General features: G+C 38.2%; 1 long non-coding RNA gene across 2 annotated transcripts in view; it reads left to right on the top strand.

The window, feature by feature from the left end:
• The window catches only part of LOC135362668 (uncharacterized), a 46625-nt gene extending 21513 nt beyond the window's left edge, over positions 1 to 25112 (top strand). For both annotated transcript variants that reach the window (XR_010407609.1, XR_010407608.1), the window contains 2 exons: positions 22404 to 22560; positions 24086 to 25112. This is a non-coding gene — a long non-coding RNA (uncharacterized LOC135362668). The remainder of the gene's footprint in view (positions 1 to 22403; positions 22561 to 24085) is intronic.
• The last annotated feature ends 1278 nt before the right edge of the window (positions 25113 to 26390 follow it).

Raw genomic sequence — 26390 nt, 5'->3', positions numbered from 1 at the left:
ACCTTTTGATATGCACCTATTTAAATATAAAAGTCAGTTGTAGAAGTATAGTAAATTACATGGGAAGATGGTTGTAATACATTGTTGCCTGAAAAAGCTGTTTACTGAAAGGAATGTACAGTATGGTTTCATTTTTATAATAAATAAATTTTTAAATGGCATATACAAAAATATAGTGGTTTATTTGTGATTTTTTCCTTTTCTGTATTTAGAAATTTTATATAATGAACATATATCACCTTTGTAATTAAAATATATAAATATAAATAAAAAAAGAAACATAATGAAAACTTTTCCTAGTAGTCCCTGAAGTTAACCCTGTCATGAAATCTTTCCCCATTTCAACTTAATGCCTCTTCTTTGCTTCCATGCTACATTTTTCATACATTACATGCTGAATTGCATTATCATGTACACATTTGGCTCACCTACTCTGTACATTCTTTAAAGGCCTGGATCTTACCAGATTCATCCTGGATTCCCTGTCTGTGCCAAGAACAGTGTCTTTCTCATAACAGGTGTGCAGTAAATATTGAGTTGGTGCTTGAGGCAGGGAGCACAGTGAGTAAAGTAGTTGTGCATTTTGTTGTTATATGATGCAACCTGTATTCAATACTGTACCAGATTCACTCTTCGGTGATGCCAGGGGCTTATTAGGTGCAGTGCAAAGCATGTGGGCCAAAGCATTTCCTTCCTAAAATGATAGTGGTTGCCTTTAGAGATCTCTGTCTCTGCATCTTAGATTAGTTAATGTGGGTTCGTTGCAGAAATATATATAGTAAAAAATGACATAAAATTAAAAATAAATCTAAGAATAGTCAAATTACTGATGACATGGTCTCTGCTGTTTTACAGGTGAGACACTCCTATCTACTTGGTATGTTAATTTAGATAAGTTTCCTCCTATTTTTCTCTCCATACTATTTTCCTTTCCTGTTTCTATCCTTTTGCTACAACCTCTCCTTGTACACATAGCTGTGGTTCTGATATGGTTATCAGGGGTCAGTTATGAATGACTGAGAAGAAATACAAATAGAAGTATTTGGAACTGATCACATTATTTACAGCAGTAAGATTTTTTTAAATTGAAAATTGCTTGTGAATTACTTTGATGGTTTGGCTTTTCTCCAAGTCCCAGTTTTATTGCCACTAATCTCTTGCCACTTTATTGCCTTACTCTCCATTTTTCTTCCCTATGTTCTAGTCACAGAGGTTTACTTATTATACCTCAAAAGTTCCTTCAAGGGCCTTTCCTCAAACCTTTTCTTACTGGGAGGTCCTCTGCATATGTCCATTAATTCAAGTACTATCTTCCCACAAAGAGCCAGTTTAGATGCCACCTCCTTGAAGAAGTTATCACAGACCCTCTTAGTCAATTTCACTCTGCTCATTCTTCCATTAAATCATTATACCCTCATTAGAGCACTAATTAAAGTTTATTTGTTAATTTGTTCATTATGTACACATTCATTGAGTGTCTACTGTGCATAAAATTGTTGTGGGAGTTAGGTTAAGAGACCACTAAGACAGTCTTCAAGAAGCTTACAGAATGGTGGTGGAGGAAAATGAACAGAAGTGTTTCAGTGCAATGTGGTAAGTACAGTGAGTGTGTGCAGGATTCTGTGGGAGCACAGAGAGGGAGCATCTCATGTAGCAGGGGTTGGGGAATTCCAGAGAGATTTGAGTTGAACATGGAAGTTGGAGAAATGGAGGTAGGGGAAGGAATTTCCCAAACTAATGGAACAGCACATTATGAGTTATTGAGATGTGAAATGTCTTGCACATCTGAAGAATAAGTAGCTCAGGCTGGAGTGTGGATGGGGGATGTGGCAGGAGATACATTCAAGGAGGCAAGACAGGGTGGAATTGTGATGGGCCTTTTATGCCAAGCTAGGGACATGAGCTTTCTGAAAGCAATATAGAGCCCTTGAAGGATTTTATGTAGGAGAGCAATGTAAGTAAGCCTTGAATTCTGTGTTTCTTGAGGGCAGGAATCAAGTCTTCTATATCACTATAGCACCTTCGCACCTAATACAGAGCTTAATACTAGAGGCCCAGTAAAATTGAAATGGGTTTGCTGAGTACTGCTCTAATTCTTCTCAAGAATTAATTTATCTGAAATAATAACTAATATAGTGTTGAACACTTTTGCACTCTATCAAATATGTAAGAATTATCTGATCCTTACTACTCTCTGAGGTAGAAGTGTTTAAGTGAGGGGACCAGTATAATAGTTAAGTCTGCTTAGGTTTGAATTTCAACTCCTCCGCTTACTAGTTTTGGACCTCAAAGTTACATACGTGCCTCAGTTTCCTTGTCTGTAAACTGATAATTATACCTCATACCTCATAGGGTATTGTGAGGAGTAATGATACATGTAAATACATGTAAAGTGATTGGCCCTATTGTTGCTAAGTGATTACATGCTCAATAAATGTAATTCTTAGCTATTATTAAGAGACATACCCCAAAGTCACATGAACGATTAGTGGGGAAGCCCAGGATGAACAAGGCCATTTGATTTCAGAATCTTTAATTACTATTTATTCTATAGCTACTTCTGTAGTTATAGTGAGATGAGTAAAGATGGGTTCTAAGCATTGAAACAAAATGAAGAATTTCAGTCAACATGGGAAGTACCATTTGGGGTAGGGAATTCTTAGGGGCTTTTCAAATTACCCCCACTTAAAGAACTCTTCCTTTGCTACCCCTGCCTGCACATAAGAGACTTATGTGAGAAGTCTCTCTCTCTAATTTAGGTAGATGATACTACTTCCAGATTCATAGTGCACATGGCTAATGAACCTGGAGAATGTCTTAAAAAGGTCTCCCTCTAGGATTTTGTCTGCTAGTGCTGGCACCTGGTATACAATGTCAATTCTTGTAGCTCTGTTCCTCTTCTCTAGACTCCCTAGATTTTTCCAACTTTAGGACCCAAGTGGGAGTCTTATGTTGGAGGATGTTGTGCAAACCACATGCGTAAAGAAAATAATTTACATTTTTCCTTTCTTAGCTTCTGGAACATCAGTGATTCCATCCTCCCACTTCTATTGGGCAGAAATTGAGGTATTCTCCTTATGCTCCCTCATCTTCTCCAAAAGGCACCCCCCCCCACACACACACTCCTTGCCATACATGTCAGAGGGATCCAGCATAACTACTTTTTTTCTGATTCAAGGACCCAAGAACATACAAAGTCCCACCAGCAATTCACTTTTTCTTCTCCATTTGTACTCTTTCCAGTCGTAACTATCTTTTAGCTTTCTTTTCTCTGTTTTTGTGCTCACCATTTTATCCCTTTATCCTTTGCACAATGCTTGGTGTATAGTAGGCATTCAATAAATAGTTTTTGAAAGAATAAAAGAAAGGCAAGATGCATTGTATATCCAATACTTTAATGATATTCAATTACAGAAAAGTGTGCAAAAATATTGCCTTTCCTTAAATTTTATGGGAACAGATTGTTTTTAGCAAGCAGGCCCCACCTTCCCCTCCATTGCCATATTAGAGCTCCCGCAACTTCAAGATTTATTCCCCTGAGTATAGCTCTGGTGGTAAAGGAACTGAATGGATGCCTCACAAATGCGGGAGGAGATCTCCAGGTTGGAGGCAGGTCTGTCTCATGGGATCTGCTATTTTTCCAAATTCTTTTGCAGTTGCACAAAGGACCCATGGTTCAAAATATATAACCTTCATTATTCTGGTCTCTATAAGAACTCAAATTTATGTAGATAGTAGTTCTGAGACAAACCCTCTTTCACTGATTTCCTAGGGAAACCTTTAGAGATGTGAAAAAGAGGCTTAAACTTTAGGAGCTTGTCCTTGCCTGAAAGTCCAGACTCATGTTTAGTCTGGGCCGTGATGACACACCAGTAGACTATCCAGACATGTTCAAGGCAGTGAACAACTTGTCCTTCAGGACTGTGATTGGCTCTGGATCTCATACTGCAATATGCAGAAACACTCAGTGTGTGTCCAAGGATGAACATCTCCTGAAGCCCAAGCATCTGTGTGTGTGTGTGTCTACAACCTGGAGGTAATCTCTAAGACTTCAAGTGAAAGTGATACCCAGGCTTGAATTTGGTGTGCTTCACACACAAATCTTGTTCACTACTTGCTCTGTCTCCAAACCTCCTTAAAAAGGTTACCTTAATGTTACTTTTCTTACCTTCATAGGAAATTAGAAAGAGAAGACCAAATTAAACCCAAAGCAGAAGATAAAGATAACAGCAGAAATCAGCCAGAAAAGAGACATTTAATGGAGCAAATTGTTTGTACAAAGCCCAGAGTTTGTCCTTTGAAAAGTGTAATAAAATTGATGGACCTCTACCATGATTGATAAGGACAGAAAACAGAAATTACGAACGTGAAAAAAAAATTACCAACATGAGGAATGAAAGAGGAATATCACTAGATCATACTGACATTGAAAGAATAGTTAAAGGTTATATGGAAATTTTATGCCATTAAATTCAATGAATTAGATAGTTTCAAATTACTTTAAAACATAACTTACTAAAGCTAATACAAGATGGAATAGAACATCTGAATAGCCCTATATCTAAAATTTTGAATTTGTGATAAAAAAAACCTCCCCATGAAGAAGATTATAGGTTCAGATAGTCTCCCTGATGAATACTATCAAACATTTAAAGAAGAAACAATATGAATGCTAAACAAATTTAGAAAATAGAAAAGAAGGGAACATTTCCAAACTTATTTTATGAAGCAAGCATTACCCAGACACCAAACCTGAGAAAAAATATTTCATAAAAAGAAAATTGCTGATCAGTATTCCCTGGGATTACAGCTACTGTGATATACTGAATGTTTGTGTCCCTCCAAAATTCATATGTTCAAAACCTAACGCCCAATGTGATGGAGAAGTCAACGGTCTGCAACCTGGAGGAGGGCCCTTATTAGACACTGAATCTGTTGGTGCCTCGATCTTAGACTTCATAACCTCCAGAACTGTGATAAATGTTTGTTGTTTGAAGTCACTAAGTCTGTGATATTGTTATAGCAGCCTGAACTAAGACAAAAATAAGAATCGTTAATGAAATATTAGCAGGTTGAATCTAGCAATATATAAAAAAGTTAATACCTTATGATCAAGTGGGGTCTACTCCAGGAATACAAAGTTGTTTAATACAAAAATTAGTTAATGTATTTCACATGTTAATATAATAAAGGAAAAAAAAAACCCCATATAATCCTCTCAATAAGTGCAGAAAAAGCATTTCACAAAATTCAACAATTCTTGACTTAACAAATCAGGAATAGAAAGAAATTTATTTAACTTGATGAAGAGCATCTACACTTATAGTACTATCATATTTAACATTGAAATATTGAAAACCTTCCTTATGATTGAGAACAAAGTATGGATATCCTCTCTTACTACTTCTATTTGATACTGCACTGGAGCTCCTAGCCATTGCAATAAAGCAAGAAAAAGAAGTAAAACCTATAAAACTTGGAAAGGAAGAAGTAAAATCCTCTATTTCTGCCAGACATGATTCTTTACATAGAAAACTTAAGGAAGCTACAAAACAACTACTAGAACTTATAAATGAACTTTAAAAGGCCAAAGTAATTTAGAAAGGCCATAGTGAATTTAATAAGTGAATTTAGAAAGAGCACAGAACATAAGATCAAATGTATTTTTATAGATCAGCAGCAAATAATTGGGAAATGCAATTAAGAATATAATTCTGTATTAGCACCCCAAAACATAAAATACTTAAGAGATGGATTAGAGATCCAAACAAAATCGAAACTATGAAACTTCTGGAGGAAAACACAAACTTGCATTAGGAAAAGATTTCCTAGAGAGAGGATAAATGGCATTGAACAGAAAGGAAAAAACTGATAAGATGGAATTAAGAATTTTTGCTGATTAAGTTACAAGAACAAAGAGGGAAGACACATATTAAGGGAAAATATTTACAATACACATCTACAAATCAGTAATAAATAGACAACCCAATACAAAATGGGCAAAAGACTTGAGCAGGTGGTTCATGAAGGAAGATGTATAGTCAATAAGCACATGAAATTGCTCAGTACCATTAGTCTTTTTTTTTTTTTAAGATTTTATTTATTTTAATAAAGGAGCTGAGCAAGGAGCCCGATGTGGGACTCGATCCCAGGACCTTGGGATCATGACCTGGGCCGAAGGCAGCCGCTTAACCGACTGAGCCACCCAGGCGTCCCGCATTAGTCTTAAGGGAAAACAGAAAAGTACGAGATACCATTTTATACCCAATACAATGGCTAAAATTAAAAAGACAACACCAATTGTTGGTGAAGATGTGGAGAAGCTGCTGGTGAGAGTATAAAATACACAGTCACTTTGGAAAAATTTCTGGTAGTTTCGTATAAAATTAATCATACACCTGTGCTGTGGCCCAGAAATTCTACTTCTAGGTATTTATCCAAAAGAAATGAAGACCCATGCCCACAGCAATTTTATTTATACCAGCCTCAAACTGGAAAGAACCCAAATATCCATCAAATAATATGCTTATGGTAAATTATGGTATAAATCACTTAAATATTACCCAGCAAGAAAAAAGAATGAACTACTGATATATAAAGCGACAAAAGCAAATCTCCAAAACATCATGTTGAGTGTCAGAAACCAGACACAAAATAATATGTACTGAATGATTCTATTTATATAAAATTATAGAAGGGGCAAAATTTATGTTTATAGAAATAAGAACAGTTGTTGTCTATGGGGGTACATGGTAACTTTCTGGAATGATGGAAATGTTTGATATCTTGATTGTGACCACAGTAGTTACATGGGTATATATGTTTATCAAAACTCACTGAATTGTACATTTAAGGTTAGGCATTTCATAGTATGTATATTTTAACCTCTATCAAAACCAAACCAACAGTTAACTATATGCCATTATAACAGTGACCTAGAGGAGTTAAAAATATGAAGTTGGGCAAAAATTATAGTGAAGAACAAAGAAAATGGGCGGTAACATTATTTTATTTATTTATTTATTTATTTATTTATTTATTTATTTATTTAGAGAGTGAGTGCACTGGCAGAGGGGAAGGGCATAGGGAGAGGGAGAGAGAGAATCTCAAGCAGGCTCCATGCATGCCCAGGGCAGAGCCTGACTCGGGCTCGATCTCATGACCCTGATTGATGACCTGAGCTGAAATCAAGAGTTGGACACTTAACCAAGTGAGCCACCCAGGTGTCCCATCCTAGCCATTGTTTTATTTATTTATTTATTTATTTATTTATTTATTTATTTATTTATTTATTTTAAAGATTTTATTTATTTATTTGAGAGAGAGAGAATGAGAGAAAGCACATGAGAGGGGGGAAGGTCAGAGGGAGAAGCAGACCCCCTGCTGAGCAGGGAGCCCGATGCGGGACTCGATCCCGGGACTCCAGGATCATGACCTGAGCTGAAGGCAGTCGCTTAACCAACTGAGCCACCCAGGCGCCCCCTAGCCATTGTTTTAAAAAGAGAAAAATAAATTAGATAAAAATATTGCAAAGGAAGAGACAAAATTATCATTACCTAGGAAATACTTAGAAAATACAAACAAATCAAATGAAAAACTTTTAGAGCTAATATGAATTTTTGGTAGTCTGGTTAGAGTATATGTGCACACACACATGCATATCATATCATATGACATATATACATGTATGTATATACATACATATATACATATATGCATGCTGATTTCACGTGTATAAAGGAACCAACACAAACCGGCTAGAAAATATAATAGAAAAAAAGATCCCTTTCACAGTTACGATAAAAATATAGAGACCTAGAAATTAATTTGTCAAGAAATAGTCAGGACTGTATGAAGAAAGCAACAAAACTTCCTGAGGGACAAGAGAAGTCTTGAGTAAGTGGAGACAGACCACATTTCTGGATGAAAAGACTCAAAATTATATATTAACTAATTATAATTATAAAATTTTATAACATTATAAAAATTACTCTAACTTACTCTTTAAATTCTTTCCAAAATTAGGTTGGGTTTTGGGGATATGGCAAAATGATTCTAAAGTTTAGATGGAATTATGAACATTGAAATATATCTAAAAAATATTTTAAAAAGTAATGAGGGGAGAATTGCCCTGTAAGTTACTAAAACACCTTATGAAGCTGTGATAATTTGTTTTGTGTGGAATGAGTTAAGAAATAGATCATAGGAAGAGAATCAAAAGTCTAGAAACAGTCACAAGTGTATATTATTAGTATACAATGAAGTTACAAATTTTAAATCAACAGAAAAAATGCTATCTTATAAAAAAAATAGCATTGGGTGGGGTATTTTGGAGTTTTCCTGCCCCAACTGCTCTTCACGATGTCATATCCCCCTAATTCCCGGTTTTCCCGTCCTCTGCAGCTGCTTCCAATTTGCTCCATTACCTCTTTGTCCAAAATTTCTTTCATATGCTTTCTTGGACCCAGCTTTATCTTCTTCCTCCCCAATTTTCCCTTTCCCGGATCTGTTTCCCAGCTGATAATTCTTTCCCTTTCCGGTCAGTGGAAGACCTCACAAGTCTTTTTTTCTTCTTAATGCACCTATCTACCTCAAAAAAGCCTTACTACTGGGTTGGACCAAGCCATCTTTTTTTTTTTTTTTAAAGATTTTATTTATTTATTTGAGAGAGAGAGAATGAGAGACAGAGAGCACGAGAGGGAAGAGGGTCAGAGGGAGAAGCAGACCCCCTGCTGAGCAGGGAGCCCGATGCGGGACTCGATCCCGGGACTCCAGGATCATGACCTGAGCTGAAGGCAGTCGCTTAACCAACTGAGCCACCCAGGCGCCCCCCAAGCCATCTTTTTTGAGGGGTGTTGAATGTGGACTGAGTGAATGAACTCAATTAGTGAATGGGGTCATCAGATAACTTCAGAATTTCCTTTGTGGACCTAAAGGAGAAGAGGCTGTGGATACTCAGGTCTTGATATTTTTGTCACCATCAGAGTTGAACAAACTGTGGGTCATTTGTGAAGTGGAATGCATTCATCACAAATGAAACCAAGACAGTGGCTTGAGGCTGCGTGGGTACTACTACTAAGAGGCTCAGAGGCTGCCAGGGGTGGGCGGAGGAGGACTGTCACACAGGCGTGCCTTCTAAATATGCTTCCACCAGAGCAATATTTGTAAGTTGAGGGTACCCACAGAAGTTCCTGCTACAAAAATGTTTGAAGATCACTGCTTAAGAAAGCAATTAAATGATAATATTTTCCATAGAATATAACTGCTTTAAAAATCAGTATGAATTGTAAGTTAAAAAGATATGGCTACAGCTCTGGAAAACAGTGTGGAGGTGCCTCAGAAAATTAAAAATAGAGCTACTCTATGACCCAGCAATTTCACTACTGGGTATTTACCCCAAAGACACAGATGTAGTGAAAAGAAGGGCCATATGCACCCCAATGTTCATAGCAGCAATGTCTGCAATAACTAAACTGTGGAAAGAGCCGAGATGCCCTTCAACAGATGAATGGATAAAGAAGATGTGGTTCATATATACAATGGAATATTACTCAGCCATCAGAAAGGATGAATACCCAACTTTTACATCAACATGGATGGGACTGGAAGAGATTATGCTAAGTGAAATAAGTGAAGCAGAGAAAGTCAGTTATCATATGGTTTCACTTATTTGTGAAACATAAGGAATAGAATGGAGGACATTAGGAGAAGGAAGGGAAAAATGAAGGGGGGTGGGAATCGGAGGGAGAGATGAACCATGAGAGACTATGGACTCTGAGAAACAAACTGAGGGTTTTAGAGGGGAGGGGGGAGGGGGTTGGGTTAGCCCGGTGATGGGTGTTAAGGAGGGCACGTACTGCATGGAGCACCAGGTGTTATATGAAAACAATGAATCATGGATCACTACATCAAAAACTAATGATGTATTTTACGGTGACTAACATAATAAAATTAAATTTAAAAAAAGATATGGCTACAAAAGGCACTTAACAGTAGTTATATCTGAGTGGTGGGAAGTGAATAATAGATTCACTTTCGCTTATCTTCATTTAAAACATTTCATAGTGATAACATATTATTGTTATTTGTTTTTATTTTTATAACTTTGAGGTATCATTTAGATACAGTAAAATGCACAAATTTTAAGTATATAACTTGATGACATTTCACGTATGTATACACTTATGTGACCACCACCCAGATCAAAATACAGACTATCACCCCAGAGAGCTTCCCCATGGCCCCTGCCAGTCAATAACCCCACTCCCCATGTCCCACTAGAGATAACCACTAGTTTGACCTAGTTTAGATTAGTGTTTGCCTTTTTAAAAACTTCTTGTAAATGGAATCATATAGTATGTACCTGTTTGGTCTAGATTATTTTGCTCAACATTGTATTTCTGATATCCATTTATATTGCTGTATATATTAGTAAGTTTTCTTTAAACTGGTGATATTCCATTCAATGACTATATCACAATTTGTTTATCCTTTCTTTTGTTGGACATTTGGATTATTTACGGTTTTTGCTATTAAGAATAAAGTGGCTCTTGGGGGCGCCTGGTGGCTCAGTTGCAGAGCATGTGACTCTTGATCTCAGGGTCGTGAGTTCAAGCCCCACGTTGGGCAAACAACAAAAACAAACACTCAAAAAGAATAAAGTGGCGCTGTAAAACTTTGTATTTTTTTCTGGTGGACATATCATCCCTTTCTCTTGGGCATATGCCTAGAAGTAGGATTACAGGATATCTGCATCTTTAACTTTTCAAGACTTTGCCAAATTTTTCATCAAAGTGGTTGCATGAATTTACTTTTCAATCAGCAGTGCTTGAGGGTTGCCTATTCTCTTTTCCCTACCACTGTAAAGTTCAAACAAGGCAGACTTTTCCATACAGGAAGACCAAAACTAAGCCTGGAGGAATGTGGCAAAACCAGCTCTCATGTGGTCCAGTGTCCAATACAAGAGAATCATGCAGAGAGCAACAACAGGTTTTGGGTTGACAGTTGTTCTTGGTGTCTGTCTGTGTCTGGGTTGCAAGCCCCAGAGGAGCATGGGAGACGGAGGTGTGTGGAAAGCCAGTCTCAAGAAAGGCATTACAGACATTAGATAAGAGGTCAGGTTCCCAGGTGAACTGGTTCCAGCTCTTCAGGGAACCAGAGGATCTTGAACAGAAGGGATAGATTCATGAACCGACCATATGCTGAATGCTTAGATGATTCAGGTTTCATCTGATGTTTACACCAGCATTAAGATTGCTGTTGCTTTGCCTATCTGGGCACCCAGGGTAGGAAGCTCTTAAGATGCCACTAAACCTGGGCTAACTTGAACTTGCAAGTAGAACTTCCAACAGATATGGTAGAACTGATATAGACTAGGATGTCAATACCCAAGCCTAAGTGTACAATTGAACCTAATGCTGGGGCACAGTTTGGGTGTCAGTTTTCTAGGCAGGAAGCTAAGTGTGTGGAGGAAGTCAGGTCTATAAATGTGTGAACCAAGTAGGTGTTGCTTGCCAACACAAGTGGAACCATCTGAACTGAGTAGCTGTTGGTGAGTCCTAGTAATGACAGTGACAATGAGGCCAAGTTTTCAGGTATAACTTCCATATAGTTTACTTACCTTTGGTCTGTTTCATGCTCATAGTCTGGATCCTTAGGCTTCCCTGGATGATGCAGAAATTTGTTACTGATGACCCACATGAAAGAGTTCGGCTAACTCTGACTCTACTTCTAAAATATATCTTGAATCCTTTTGCTTCTTTCCAATTTTATTGCCATCACTTTAGTTGAAGCCAGGATATATATCCTTCAATGTATTCCAACAGCCTCTTTGCCAGTCTCCTCCTATCAACTTCTGACCCACTCAAATTCATTCCACACAGCATTACTCATTTATCATGTTATTCCCTTTCTTAAAATCATGTTGAAATTTCAGGAGCATATATTTGAAGCATATATTTGTAGATAATGTGGATACTAGAAAATGTGCCAATTTGGGAGTTAGAAGACTCAGGTTTTAATGCTGGCACGACCACTAACTAGCTGTATGACTGAGCAATCTCTCCTCTACCCCCATGTCTCAGTTTCCTTATATGTAAGTTAAAGAATAAGACCAAACTGTGAAGTCTCTAGGGGCCCTTGTAGGTCTAACATTCTGTGATACTTTGTGGGGCTAATTCAGAGGATTTTTCTTGTGTTCTTTCCTGGAATGGAAAGAAGGGAGACCTTGGATGGGGTTTCAGTCAGCTCTGCCATCTCTCCTGAGAGATGGCTGGCATCCTTGAAGTTTTAAGACAATTCCCATCCACTGAGGAAAACCATATGAAATTTCCTCTTTTCAGCAGGTGTGTCTCAAGGACTGAGAGTTCCCTGTGGTTTTGCATTGCGGATGTTGGCCCTTGTCAAGTTCTCTGTGCTTCACTGCACACTTTATCTTGGGGTTGTGTGGATTCTCAGAAGCCCCCCAATCCAGGTCTGCTGGTAGAAGGTAGGTCCATAAGTTCCATGGAGTGTTACTGTCATCTTTGTAGGATTCTGACTGAGTGGTGAATATAGACATATATTCAATTGTCCAGTTATGGTTTTTAAAATATAAGTGTTTTACCCTTCCTACAGAGTAAAATGAACAGGGGGAAATCGGAGGGGGAGACAAACCATGACAGACTATGGACTCTGAGAAACAAACTGAGGGTTCTAGAGGGGTTAGGGTAGCCTGGTGATGGGTATTAAAGAGGTCACGTACTGAATGGAGCACTGGGTGTTATATGCAAACAATGAATCATGGAACACTACATCAAAAACTAATGATGTAATGCATGGTGATTAACATAATAAAATAAAATTTAAAAAAATAAAAAAAATAAAATATAAGTCTGATGGCACAGAACTATACACACGCACTATACAAATGTCAATTTCCTGGTTTTAATTTTGTACTATAGTAAGATGCACTCATTGGGGGAACCTGGTGAAGGGACATGGGATCTCTTTGTTCTGCCTTTGCAACTTCCTGTGAATCTTCAATTGTTTCAAAATTTCTTTGAAAAAGTAAGTCTTTACAAGGTGGTTAACAGGACTCTCTAGGGCTGATTCCGTAACATCTCCCACAGTTGTCTGAGTTGGAGCTTTTTTTTCCCCCCAAAGCACAATGTAGATTACCTCACAATGCAGTGGCTTTTCATAATTTCTACTATGACGTTTGGTCCCCAGAATTTCCTTTTGAAAGCTCAGCCTACACATTCAGTGGCCTGTGTGTTTACGTTGATCAGCTCCAAGGCCAGCCTTAACAATAACACTGCATGTGCTGTTCTTTCTGGGTCCTTGGATTCCACGTTAGCTCCCACCTTTCTCTTCTCTATTTCTAGGCTCAGCCCTCCTTGGCTTTATGTACACAGGGGGCTGTGGATTGGCCTGGCCAATGCCCTTCCCAGACCTCTGAGGGAAGAATCTCCAAATGACCGCTGGGATACATAGGGTGAGAAGAGCCTAGTAGTCATTTGGGGATTCAATCAATTGAGAACCCATTCTTCTGTAGATTGGGGTGGAGTGTGTCAAGGGATGAGCAGAAGGTGCTGAAGGGAAGAAGGATTAATAGCACTCCAAAGATGACCACGTCCTAATCTTCAGGACCTGTGAATACATCAGATCATGCGGCGAAGGCAAATTAAGGTTGCTGATGGAATTCAGGTTGCTAATCAGCTGAACTTAATGTCCTGGGATATTCTTAATATCCCAGGATCTCCTGGTGGGCTCAGTGTTATCACAAAGGTCCTTGAAAGTGGAAGGGGGAGGCATAAGAGGAGAGTCAGAGAAAGAAGTGGTGAGGAAGCAGGCTCAGAGAGATACTACGTTGCTTTGAAGGTGGGGAAGGGGCCATGAAATCAATATATGGGGGTGGCCTCTGCAAAGCTGGAAAAGGCAAGTAAATTAATTCTCCCCAAAGCTTTCAGAAGGGAACACATCTTGATTTTAGTCCAGTGAGACCTCTATCAGATGTCTGACCCACAGAACTATAAAATAATAAATTTGTGTCATTTCAAGTCACTGACTTTGTAACAATTTGTTACAGTAGATTAGAGTTAGAGTAGAATACTGTTAGAGTAGAATACTGATACCACAGAAAACCTATGTACTATGGCAGTACATAAGCTTTCAGGGTAAGAATTAGTTGAGGGAGGCCAGGGGCTCAGGAATCAGAGAGGAGTCTTGGGGCTGGGTTGGAGTGAAATCTGAGACAGGAGGTACTGAGTGGGAAGCAGGAGAAGCCCAAGTTTTAGGGGCACGATCTTAGAGAGGACATTGCTGTGCCGGGAGGGATGGAGTGAAGCATCAGGAAAAGAGAAGGTCAGCTCAAGCAGTCAGAGAAGCAGTTTGGGGACTTGAAGTGCATGGGTAATAGCACAGAGGTGAGACTTGGGTGGGGGGAGTATATGTGGGGAGAGTGGGTTTATATTAGGCTAGGGCACAGAGGAAGGGAATGGAAAGAGCACAGGGCTAGGAATCCAGGACTGGATTTTTAGCCATTTTGCTAAGCCTCCTGGGCCTCAGTTTTCCTACACGTAAGATGAGGAGCTCAGGGTATTAGGACTGTTGTCCTGATTGAAACAAAAATTACATGATTTGCGGAAAGACCTTAGTGAGCTCTTTAGGACTAATCTGACTGTAGTTGTAGCATTTCAGCTATGTCATTAAGTGTCTTTGGACACAGCTCAATGTGGTACATGGAAATGACAGTGGACTAGGCCTTCTTCCTTAGGAAAGTAACTTGGCTCCACTGGTGAGTGTTCACTGTATTACTTCAATGTAGAAATAATGACTGTGGCACACACAAGTCTCCCTGTGATCGAAATATTTTGCATGTACGGAAGTGTATGTATATGATGCTTTTCAGGGGGCAAGTTGAAAGTCTTCGAAAACTGCCATCTCTGATTCCTTTTGGGATAGGCAAGTAGTAGCCATTTTAAAGTTGGCCAAACAGAGAAACACAGGGCTATGGATCCCCAAATCTCTCTTAATTCTTAAGCATTAAGTATTCCAGAATCCTGAAATACTGAGTTCAGTAAAAATGTCTTTGCATTCTGTTTGATTTTGTACACTTTTCAGTTTCTCACAAACCTTTTACTGACAGAGCATCGTAGCATCTGCCAGTGATAGGGCAACCAGAGGGTTTGGCAGCTTGTGGGTGGGAGTTTCAGGGTTTGGGGACTTGGCAGCAGTTAGATTGGGCTGTTGGTGTGGGAGGATGGAACTGTGTATTGATGATGGTCTTGGCTTTTCCTAAATCACAATTGCATCATATGAGATAGCTGAATTTATGTTGAGCTTTACAAAAGCCTCCTGGGAAAAGGGCAAAACTGGTTTTAGTGCGTAAGAAGTTTATTTATGGCAATTATGGTACCAAGCTGAGATTGGAGACTGTTGAGAATCTGGACCGTTTTCTGGTGGAGGAAAAAAAAAATGATTTTACTTTTATAAGTAGGGATCCTATAGTAGAATCATTTTGTAGTTGTACTGATTTTTGAAAGTCTTCTTGTCATTTCCATAGGGCAGCAGGTAGGATATTCTTGTCATACTAATTCAAATAAGGGTGGCTTCTGGAAAGAAATATGAGGGAAAAAAAAAAAAAGAATAAAAGTGAATGGAAAGAAAATGGCCAGCTCCTGGGGAGATGTTTTGAGGATGTCAAGTACGGTTGGCCAGGTTTCTTATGACTCATCTGCACAGCAGAACTGTATGACTGGTCCTCCTGGAAACACAGGGTCACAGCTTTCTGTAATATTGAGATGACTCACAGAAAAGGGGGCTGCAGGTTCCATCTCAGGTTTATCTGATGTGCATAAATGTGACTTAGGTCTTTGATTTGATTTTTTAACTTGTAGTGCCCTGATTTCTAGTGATAGGATGCCATGGAAGGGAAATTGTATTAAATGATTTTTTTTCCAAAAAAGAAGATTAGAAATAGAGCTCACCTCAATCACCCTTGCACATTGTGCTAGAAAATGGGTTATTTTTGGTAAGGTTCTGGCAAGAGTTCTTCCAATATAGTGCAGTATGTAATCTATCCTTTGACAACTCAGTGGGATATACTAAGAACTTTAACTTTTTTTTTCAGATACTTGTTTCTATTAAACTCTGTAGAACCTTCTTTTACCTTCCTTTAATGGAATCTTAAGTAAGTATCAAAACATACTGGTCATTTTTGATGAGTAAAGTTCAGTCAATACAGTTTAAAACTTTCCCCCCTTGGTCCCTTGCTCAAGGGACCCAAAAAGTGTGTTGGAAGGGGGGATTGGAAAAAGAGGGAGGGAGGGAGATAGAGAGACAGAGACAGAGAGACAGAGACAGAGAGAGGTGTTGAGAAATAGATATAGAGATAAATAGATGATGGAGATAGATAGATAGAAAGAGACAGCAAACTTTTAAGATACTTCCTCCCCTTTTCTCTGTCCTGTAGATAATCCATGGCTGGGATAAGGGGCTCTTGGAAGAGGAGGTAACAGTAGTCTTACACCCTTGACTACCGGCCAGTTGTGGGGAGGTACCCGTACTTACCTTCGTCACTCCGGTTCTATCAGTTTCTAGTAGCCTCTGCTGATGTAATGGTCTCCATATGATGGTTTCTTGTTCAGGCCAACATGGCCCACTCTGTCAATGAGGACTTTCTTAGAGAGGGACAGCCCTGCCGTGGTTCATACCTCCTGTCTTCTCCCTGGTAGGGTGTCACCTCATTTGTCCTGGCTGTCTGGATAGCCATTTTTTGTCTCTTTGTCCCTCGTCTATTGTGTGGTCCTTGCTGTGGACCAATGGAAACCACTGGGGCTTTCTTACCTACCTTCTGTCATGAAACTGGGGTGAGGTGCCACACATCTTCTCCTTCCCAGATTACTATTCTGTACTTCCTTGGTATGCTGCTGCAGGGCGACTCCAGGAAGCCTTCAGAAATCTCTAGGGAGAAGTGGGCACAGTCTCTGTGTTCAAGTGCATGCCCCCACCTTCAGGCCACACCCACCCTAGAACTTGCACACCAGTGGTTCTCCTTTCCTGTAGTTACCCCCAAGTCTGCCAGGAGTTCTTTCAGAGCAGTGTATCTCTCCCTCCAACAAACCTGGCTTTGTAGGACAGGGAAAAGAAAATTTCCTCACAATAAGCAAGACTGGGGATTCCATTCCTCTCCTCTTCCAGCCCGGCTGAGAAGAGGTGTGAGGATTGGGTTGATGGCTCCCAGTCACAGTCTTAGTTTTGACTACTAGAAAGCCTTGAGGGAAGTTGTCTGTCCCTTTAGATATGGAGACTCAGTGCCTTTAGATTTTATCTATAGACCCTAGGGCCAGTACTGGGGCCATGGGAAAAGTTCCACTCAACCTCCTGGTATACTAATACCTGGTTTTATATATGACTACAGTGGCCTTTCATTGTCATGGGATGGTACGGTAGGTTTTTTGTTTTGTTTTGTTTTGTATCAGTCAATTCATATTTCTAGAAAAATCATAGAAAATAATGATTTATGAAAAACAATATAAGGCTCTGTTTACTTCAGTACTGATTTCTTTCCTAGAAAATACTTGATTTCCCTGGCTAGATGCTGTAAATGCAGTAGGATGTTATATTTACAGTGTTTATTATAATAGGAATTTCTTTCTGTAATTCAAATCATGGTCTTCAAGATGTGTTCCATGTAATCAAAGCCCAGGGAGGCAGTCGAGTGCATGTAGGGGTCAAACTGACTTGGCTAGAATCAGCAGCTATATGAGGCTGGTGAGTCACTTAACATCTTCCTCATAAGCAAAATAAAAATACTACTACCTCCCCATCTCAGAGGGTTATGAAGTCTTGATTGAAGAATGAGTGTAACGCATTCAACATAATGCCTGGATCATAGGAAGTTTATCATAAGGCTAGCTACTTTCATTATCTTTATGGTACAGATAATGCTTATCAGTATGATTATATGGTTCCACTACAATTTGAATAAAAACATATCAAATAGGGCATGGGAAACCAAGGTTGGGAATTCTACTAGATATGAGGAGGTTTAGCATCTATCATGTTGGCAGAAAAAGGGATCAAGGTCAGGAGAACAGACAGCAGAAGTTAGGGACTCCACCTAAGAGAGTGGGAGATATAAAATATGGGGTGAAGGTCAGAGTGTGAATAACTGAAAATTAGGCAAAGCACAGCAGGAAGAAACTTGGTAGTTATGGATCTGAAAGATAAAGTCTAGAACACGTCTCAGTGGATGGTCAACCTGGGACTGTGGATTGGAACAATCCAGGGCCTCTGACAGCAGTGCTGCTTGGGGTAGGAGAGGAGGTAATTCCCTATGGCATTTTTCTTTTTGCTAGAAGGATCTTTAAATATTTTTTCTATGTGATCAGCAGGTCTTCTTTCCTTCTTTTCTGCTAACTCTGGTGGGGTGAAGTAGAATCAAGCATTAAAAAAAATTATTGCTAATTGGATAGGCCAAGAATAATCTCATTCAAATTTTTACTTTTTGACCATAAGTGAGGTTTAATGTATAATACCATATATGTTAGCTGTTTGCATTTCTCCTTTTGTGAATTATCTACTCATGCCATTTGTAATTTGTTTATTACAACTTTAGGGTTTTTCTTAATCTGTGTATGCTCTTGATATATTGACTCTTCATCTAACATATTTGCTGTATTTCTCTCCATTTCTTTTTACCTTTTAATTTTTGATTTTATGCTTTTAGGGTATATGGAATCAATAAAATGAAAAGGCAACCTATGGAATGGGAGAAAATATTTGCAAGCCATATATCTGATAAGGGGTTAATATCCAAAATATATAAGGAACTCTTACAGCTCAATAGTAAAAAAACAAACTGATTCAAAAACTGGCCAAGGACCTGAATAGACATACAAATGGCCAACAGGTACATGAAAAGATGCTCAACATCACTCATCATCAGGGAAATGCAAATCAAAACTACAATGACATATCACCTCACACCTGTTAGGATGGTTATTTTCAAAAAGTCAAAAGTAACAAGTGTTGGTGAGGACGTGGAGAAAAATCCTTATGCACTGTTGGTGGGAATATAAATTGGTGCAGCCACTGCGGAAAACAGTATGGAGGTTGCTCAAAAAATTAAAAATAGAACTACCATATGGTCTAGTAATTCCACTACTGGGTATATGACCAAAGGAAATGAAATCAGTATCTCTGAGAGATATCTGCAGTCCCATGTTCATTGCAGCATTATTCACAATAGTCAGGGTATGGAAATAATCTAAATGTTTGTTGACTGATGAATGGATAAAGAAAATGTGATATATATGTAGTGGAATATTATTCAGCTTTAAGAGAGAAGGAAATTGTCATATGTGACAATATGGATAAAGCTGGAGGACATTATGCTAAGTGAAAAACAACAAACAAACACAAAAAGCCAACCTCGTAGTAACAGAGAGTAGAGTGATGGTTGCCAATGGCTGGAGCATGGGGAGAGGGGAAGGTTTAAAAAAATTAAATAGTAAAATGGTGATTGCCAGGGGCTGGGGAGAAGGGGTCATGGGAAGTTATTGTTTAATGAGAACAGAATTTCAGTTTTGCAAGATGAAAAGAGTTCTGGAGATGGATGGTGGTAATGGTTGCACAACAATGTGAATGTACATAATACCCCTGAACTGTATACTTAAAAATTGTTAAGAAAATAAATTTTATGTTATGTGTATTTTACAAGAAAATATTGAAAAACAAAAAAAAATTGGAAAAATATTAACACATAAAACAAGAAAAAATTAAATAAAATAGGGGGATGTATGTTCAAATGGTGCAAAGGTTAAACAGATAACAATAAGGTATTACGTGGAAAACAGTTTGATGTTTGATGGTTCCTCAAAAAATTAAACAGAATTATTATATGATCCAGCAATTCCAATCCTAGCTATATACTGGAAATAATAAAAAAAACAGGTGTGTGTACACTGATGTTCATGGCAGCATTATTCACAATAGCCAAAAGGTGTAAACCGCTCAGGTATCTATCAACAGATGAATGGATAAACACTATATGATATATACATAAAATGGACATTATTTAGCCATAAAAAATAGTGGAACCCTGACATGCTACAACATGGATTAACCTTGAAAACATTAATATAAGTGAAATAAGCCAGACAAAAAATATTATATGATTCTCTATATGTAAAGTAGGTAGAATAGGCAAATTCACAAAGATAATAAGTAGAATAGGGGTTACCAGGGGCTGAGGGGGGAAGAAAAAGGAAAGCTAATGCTTGATGGGTAGAGTTTCTGTTTGGGATGATGAAAAGGTTCTGAAAATAGTGGTGGTGATTATATAACACTGTAAATTTACTTAATTCCCCTGAGTTGTATACTTAAAAATGTTTAAAATGGAGAATTTTATATTATGTATATTTTGCCACAATTAAATTTTTTTTAAAGATTGATTGATTGATTGATTGATTGATTGATTTGTGAGAGAGAGAATGAGAGACAGAGAGCACGAGAGGGAGGAGGGTCAGAGGGAGAAGCAGACTCCCCGCTGAGCAGGGAGCCCAATGCGGGACTCGATCCCGGGACTCCAGGATCATGACCTGAGCCGAAGGCAGTCGCCCAAGTGACTGAGCCACCCAGGCGCCCCGCCACAATTAAATTTTTTAAAAAGAAAAGGAAAAAAAGATGTATCAATCTTTCACATTAAAAACTCTTTTCAACTTTTAAGATGACTCCCATGACTTTTTTTCTAATGTACATTTTTTTACATATAATTCTTTATATTTTCCTTTAGGTATTATAAAGTTCAATTTTTACATTTAAATCTGTTATCCATCTGAAATTTATTTATGAGATACAGATAAACAAATTTATCACAGCATCATTTATTGTGTATTCTCTTCTGCACTAATTAGTGATCTTTCTTTATCATACATTAAATTTATATATAATAAGTCTAATCATGTGTAAATTCTTTTGTCGATTTGAGGGCTATTAAAGGGATTTTTGCCTCATGGTGATTTTGGGTATGGAAACAGGGATACTGAACCTCTTGTGTTTTTACCGAAAGCATATCTTTTTGTGTATCATGATTATTCCATGGTAGCATAAACTCAGTGTTTTCAGAATGTAATTATCAAGTGGTGCTATAGTTCATTCAAATTTATTTATAAATATTATTCTTTCTCCATACGGCTAAAGCTCAACACCACTGGTTTTGAGAAAATATAATGCCTATCATGTGCAGTTTCATTAACAGGGAGAGGTGGGTTAAAAAAGAAAATCTGCTTCCATATTATTTGTAGGGCCATTAGTTGTTATTATGTCAGATTTGTGATTATAAGTAATGCCCTTCTACACTATCATTCCAACTGGGCTGGTGGGCTGTTAATTCAGCAAATTTAATTTTCCAAGTGAGCAAAGTTGCCCTTGTATCAAGCTCATGGATATAATGCCTGATTGTGGATATAATTCTTCCATTATCAGCTTCGTTCATCACAAGGCAAGTGGCCAGAAATGTGAGACTGAACATGGCAAAGACTTAATGATTTCTCTTGCTTAATTTCACCAATGCATTTTATTTCTTCATTTTAACAATGATACGTATAGAACTGTATTTAGAGCATATGAAGTAAGCCACTTCAGATTTTTTGGGGGGAATACTTTAATTGGAATCATTTTCTAGATATTGTTTATCAAGTGACCTTACCCATTTGGATTTGTTTGTCTCTGGCAAAGGTCCTGCCTGCCCAGTGATGCTCCATCTGAGTTTTGTAACTATTAGATCATGCTGGGGGTGGGGGAGCTAAGCTCATAGATGGGGGCTCTAGGACTATCATGTCTTTCTTGGGATTTGTACATCCTAGCCAATTTCTCCTCCATTTGGATTTTTGTTCTTTTACATTTAAGGGACCCAAAGAAACATAATCAATCTATTATTACTGAGTAGAAGATCATGACTTAGTTGATTGTGTCTTAAGTTTTCTGAGCTTCTTAGGTTCCTGGCATGGTGTATGCTGATTTTTCTGGACTTGACCAATTCATCAAACCATTCTGTCTTCTCTTTCATACTAATGAAAGAAGCAGAACACCAGAATGGAAGCAGGAATACCAGCCCCAGTGGATCAGGAAATCTGCATGAGGCTTGATTCATGGATCCTGTGGAGGAAGAATATTTTATTGGCCTGCAGATTTGGTGAGGTTACAGGAAAAGCAACAGAAGGTTTCTGTGGAAAACAGGCAGATTTTTGTGGAGTTTAGAAATCAGAGAGAGTGCGTAGTTGAGATAGAGTTGTTGGAGAGTTTGGGGATTTGAGGATAAATAGGTACATATTCCTGGAGCTTTGGCTATTTTCTAGGATTCATGGAGAAGAGAGGTTTTTACAATTTTATCTATAAATGAGAGGTCTCTTTTGTAGGTTCAGGACAGATGAGGAAACAGAACCTGTTGCACAGCTGAATGACATGAGGATGAGAAGTAGCAGCCTAGCAACCCAGGAAGAAGGGTCCCCAGGCCTTGGCGATGTAACTGCGATTAGGCTCCCAGACCCTGGTGGAGAAAAGCCTGCAGGGAGGGTAAGTAAGAGGGCTGGAGGCAGCTGAAGGATCACTTTATCAGTTCAAATCTTATAATTGTAGTTGATCTGGTAAAGGAGAGGTTTTTGTTTTGTTTTGTTTTTCCTCTTTTGTTACGGGCTTACTCAGCACTGTATTCCACTGGAAGCGTGATCAGTTGAAGCTGAGATCAGGCCTTAATAAAGTCACAACCCAAGAGAGAAGCATTGGGATGAGAGCCCCGGGTTACAGATGGAAAAATAAAGGGTTTGAAATAGTAAGGACTGCAGAATTTAGACGGAAGAGGGACAGCCAGACAGCAGAATACACTAATAGACATAGGATACTTGTCATAAGAAGGCAGGACTTTGGGAGACAGTGATCTTGTTCAAGATTTTAATTTTTAAGAAGAAAGGTATCATATATATTAAATGACTAAAACCACAAAGATTCCTCTACTGGAAAATTTTTTCCTACTGGATAATTTAAAATTAAATTTGGTTTCTAAAAATTTTAAGTGTTAGTAATGCAGATAAAAAGCTAAAAAAAATACAGTATCACAACATATTTGTGAATATTCCTTGCCAAAATTTCTCAAACTACAAGTACGTATGTATTATACACTTCAGACACAATATCTATCTATATCTATCTATCTACCTATTACACAAAATTAGCTTGACTCCTTTCCTGATTGTGTGCTTTATTTTTGGCTTGCTATTTGTAATAAGTGACTCAGAAATGGAAGTAAAAAATCATTTTACAGTTTGACCAGGGATTTTTATTTTCTGTTAGGGTTGTTGTAATTCTTACATAATACGAATACAAGCCTCTGAATGTTTATTAGATGTCTGGTGCTAGATTTCTGTGTAAAACAACAATACCAGCCCCCTAACTTCCATGCTTCTATAATTATATGTAAACTTGTTTAAGATCATCAAGTGCAATGATTCATCACTCCAAGGTGCTCTGCGAAAGGCTACATTGTTAGAAGACTATTGTTCCCTACTGAATATATTTATTTTGAGCTTTGGTTAATTTTTTTTTATTTTTAACATAAGCTCCAGATCTCTATCTGTACTTATTATGTAAGAAATAATAAACACTTGAATGTAGTTATCTACTTTAAAAAATTTACTTCTTATGATAAAAACAGAAGGCTACTGCATTCTTAAAAATGTCTGTTTAGATTTATTGCTATCATTATCAGCAGCATAATCATCATCATCATCATCATCTGTTAATATTGGTTGCTAACCATTTAGTTCAGGGATTATTGTAAGTTCCAGTAGCATTTACAAATAGTATATATCAAATAACAGAGCTCTTGCCCTTAGAGAAAAGAGAGAAAAATGAGTAATGGTCAAAATTATATGCAATTCCTAACTTTCAAATGGGTTGGTTGCCAAATTTTGTTTGTAAGGTAGTTCATTTGAACTTGGAGCCCTTTTTATTGATTGACTGGTAAACGCTGTTATATATGGGATGTAGGTACCCAGTTTTGCACCCCAAAACCCACTCAAGAGTTGAAACTCTTTGTGCTTAGCATATGATCAAGTGTTTGAAAATCGGTCTACTGGTGAAAGTTTATCAAGACTACACAGAGCCTTCCACTAGAGTTGGTGGAGAGTTATTCTTCTCTTTCTGCCGTCTTCACCTATACTCCCAAGGAAGACATGAAGACAATTTTATGACCTCTGCTGTGCATTGAATTATGTCCTCCAGGCAAAACATGTTGAAATTCTGACTCCAGATCCCTGTGAATGTGACCTTATTTGGAAATAAGCTCTTTGCAGATGTAATCAATTTAAAATGAGGTCATATGGCATTAGGATGGGCTCTACTCCAATGACTGGTGTCCTTATAAGAAGAGGGAAATTTGGACATATGTAGAAGAATGCTATGTGATGATGGAGGTGGATATTGGGGTGATACATCTGTGTGCTGTGGAATGACAAGGAGTGCCAGCAACCACCGAACACTAAGAAAAAGCAAGCCAAGAATCTTCCCAAGAGCCTTCAGAGAGAGCATGGCCCTGCTGACATCTTGATTTTGGACTTCTAACCTCCAGAACTGTGAGAGAATAAATTTTGTTTTAAGCCATCCAAGTTTGTAGTGATTTGTTATGGCAGCCCTAGGCAACTAATACACCTTCTAAATAAACAGAACTTGACCAGTAGAGATTTCTTATGTGTCTGTGCGCTCCTAGGAAGTCTAGGAATGGACTTATTACTAAAACAGAACTTCGCATGTGTTATGGACCAAATGTCTGTGTCTCCCTAAAATTCGTATGTTGAAATCATAATCTCCAATGTGATGGCATTAAGAGGTAGGGCCTTTGGGAGGTAATTAAGTCATGAGGGTGGAGCTTCATGAATGGGATTAGTGCCCCTATTAGTGCCACTCCTCCCACCATGTGAGTCACATGAAAAAATGGCTACTTATGAACCAGGACGAGGGCCTGACCGTATATCAAATTGACCAGCACTTTGATCTTGGACTTCCCTGTCTCCAGAGCTGTGAGAAATAAATGTTTTTTGTTTTAGCTACCCATCTATGGTATTTTTGTTATAGCATCCTGAACAGACTGAGATAGCACGCTTAAGTTTGATAGGTGGTTTAGTCTTAAGACACAATTGTGGTGGGGCCCCTGGGTGGCTCAGTCTCGTTAAGCGTCTGACTTCGGCTCAGGTCATGATCCCAGGGTCCTGGGATCGAGCCCCGCATCGGGCTCCCTGCTCAGCGGGGAGCCTGCTTCTTCCCCTCCTACTCCCCCTGCTTGTGTTCCCTCTCTCGCTGTGTCTCTCTCTGTCAAATAAATAAATAGAATCTTAAAAAAAAAAGACACAATTGTGATGATAATATTTAAGTGATTATATCAACAGTGCTATTTATTTATTTATTTATTTATTTATTTATTTATTATGTTATGTTAATCACCATATATTACGTCATTAGCTTTGGATGTAGTGTTCCATGATTCATTGTTTGCATATGACACTCAGTGCTCCATTCAGTACGTGCCCTCTTTAATACCCATCACCAGGCTAACCCATCCCCACCCCCCTCCCCTCTAGAACCCTCAGTTGTTTCTCAGAGTCCATAGTCTCTCATGGTTCGTCTCCCCCTCTGATTTCCCCCCCTTCATTTTTCCCTTCCTATTATCTTCTTCTTTTTTTTTTTTTTTAACATACAATGTATTACTTGTTTCAGAGGTACAGGTCTGTGATTCAACAGTCGATAGTGCTTTTTAAATATAAACCTTCCAGTTCATTAAGAATTTTAAGATATGTGATGATACATAGCAAGTCCCACAATTTTTAGAATTTCTATGACAAGACAAGAATTTATGAAGAATGCTAAAAACTGTACAACAGAAATCTGTGCATATCTATCCTTGCTTTAAGTAGAGAATATGTATTAAGTAAAGATAGATTAAATGTAGTTAAATTTTTAAAGAAGACTCTTATTACTCTTCTATTTTCTTTTTCCTTTTTCTTCCTCTTGCCCTACCCTGCCCGTGTTCTCTGTGGCGGCTTGCCAAGACTGCCAGCTCTTCTAATTTTTTTTTTTTTAAATTAAAACCTGCTAAACTCCAGAGTAGCAGAGTCCATTATATCTTTATTATTCCCCCTCCCTCCAAAATGGTCTAAGAACCCAGGGACCTTGATGAATTCAAAGAGACCAGTCATTTTTCCAAATACTTCACAGAGGAAGAAAGAGAAAAAACTAGAAAATTTGACCAGTCTCCTATTGGGTCCCATTTTTCTGTCATTGTTCTGTTGTCCACAGTTACTGGTAACAACAAAACCTCATGGTCTCATGCATCCTCTTCCATTCCTGCGATGATA

This window comes from Mirounga angustirostris, unplaced genomic scaffold, assembly GCF_029215605.1.
Source record: "Mirounga angustirostris isolate CCGP_5_RB_7025 unplaced genomic scaffold, mMirAng1.0.hap1 SCAF_15, whole genome shotgun sequence".
NCBI lineage: Eukaryota > Metazoa > Chordata > Mammalia > Carnivora > Phocidae > Mirounga > Mirounga angustirostris.
This window is presented reverse-complemented; position numbering and strand designations above follow the sequence as displayed.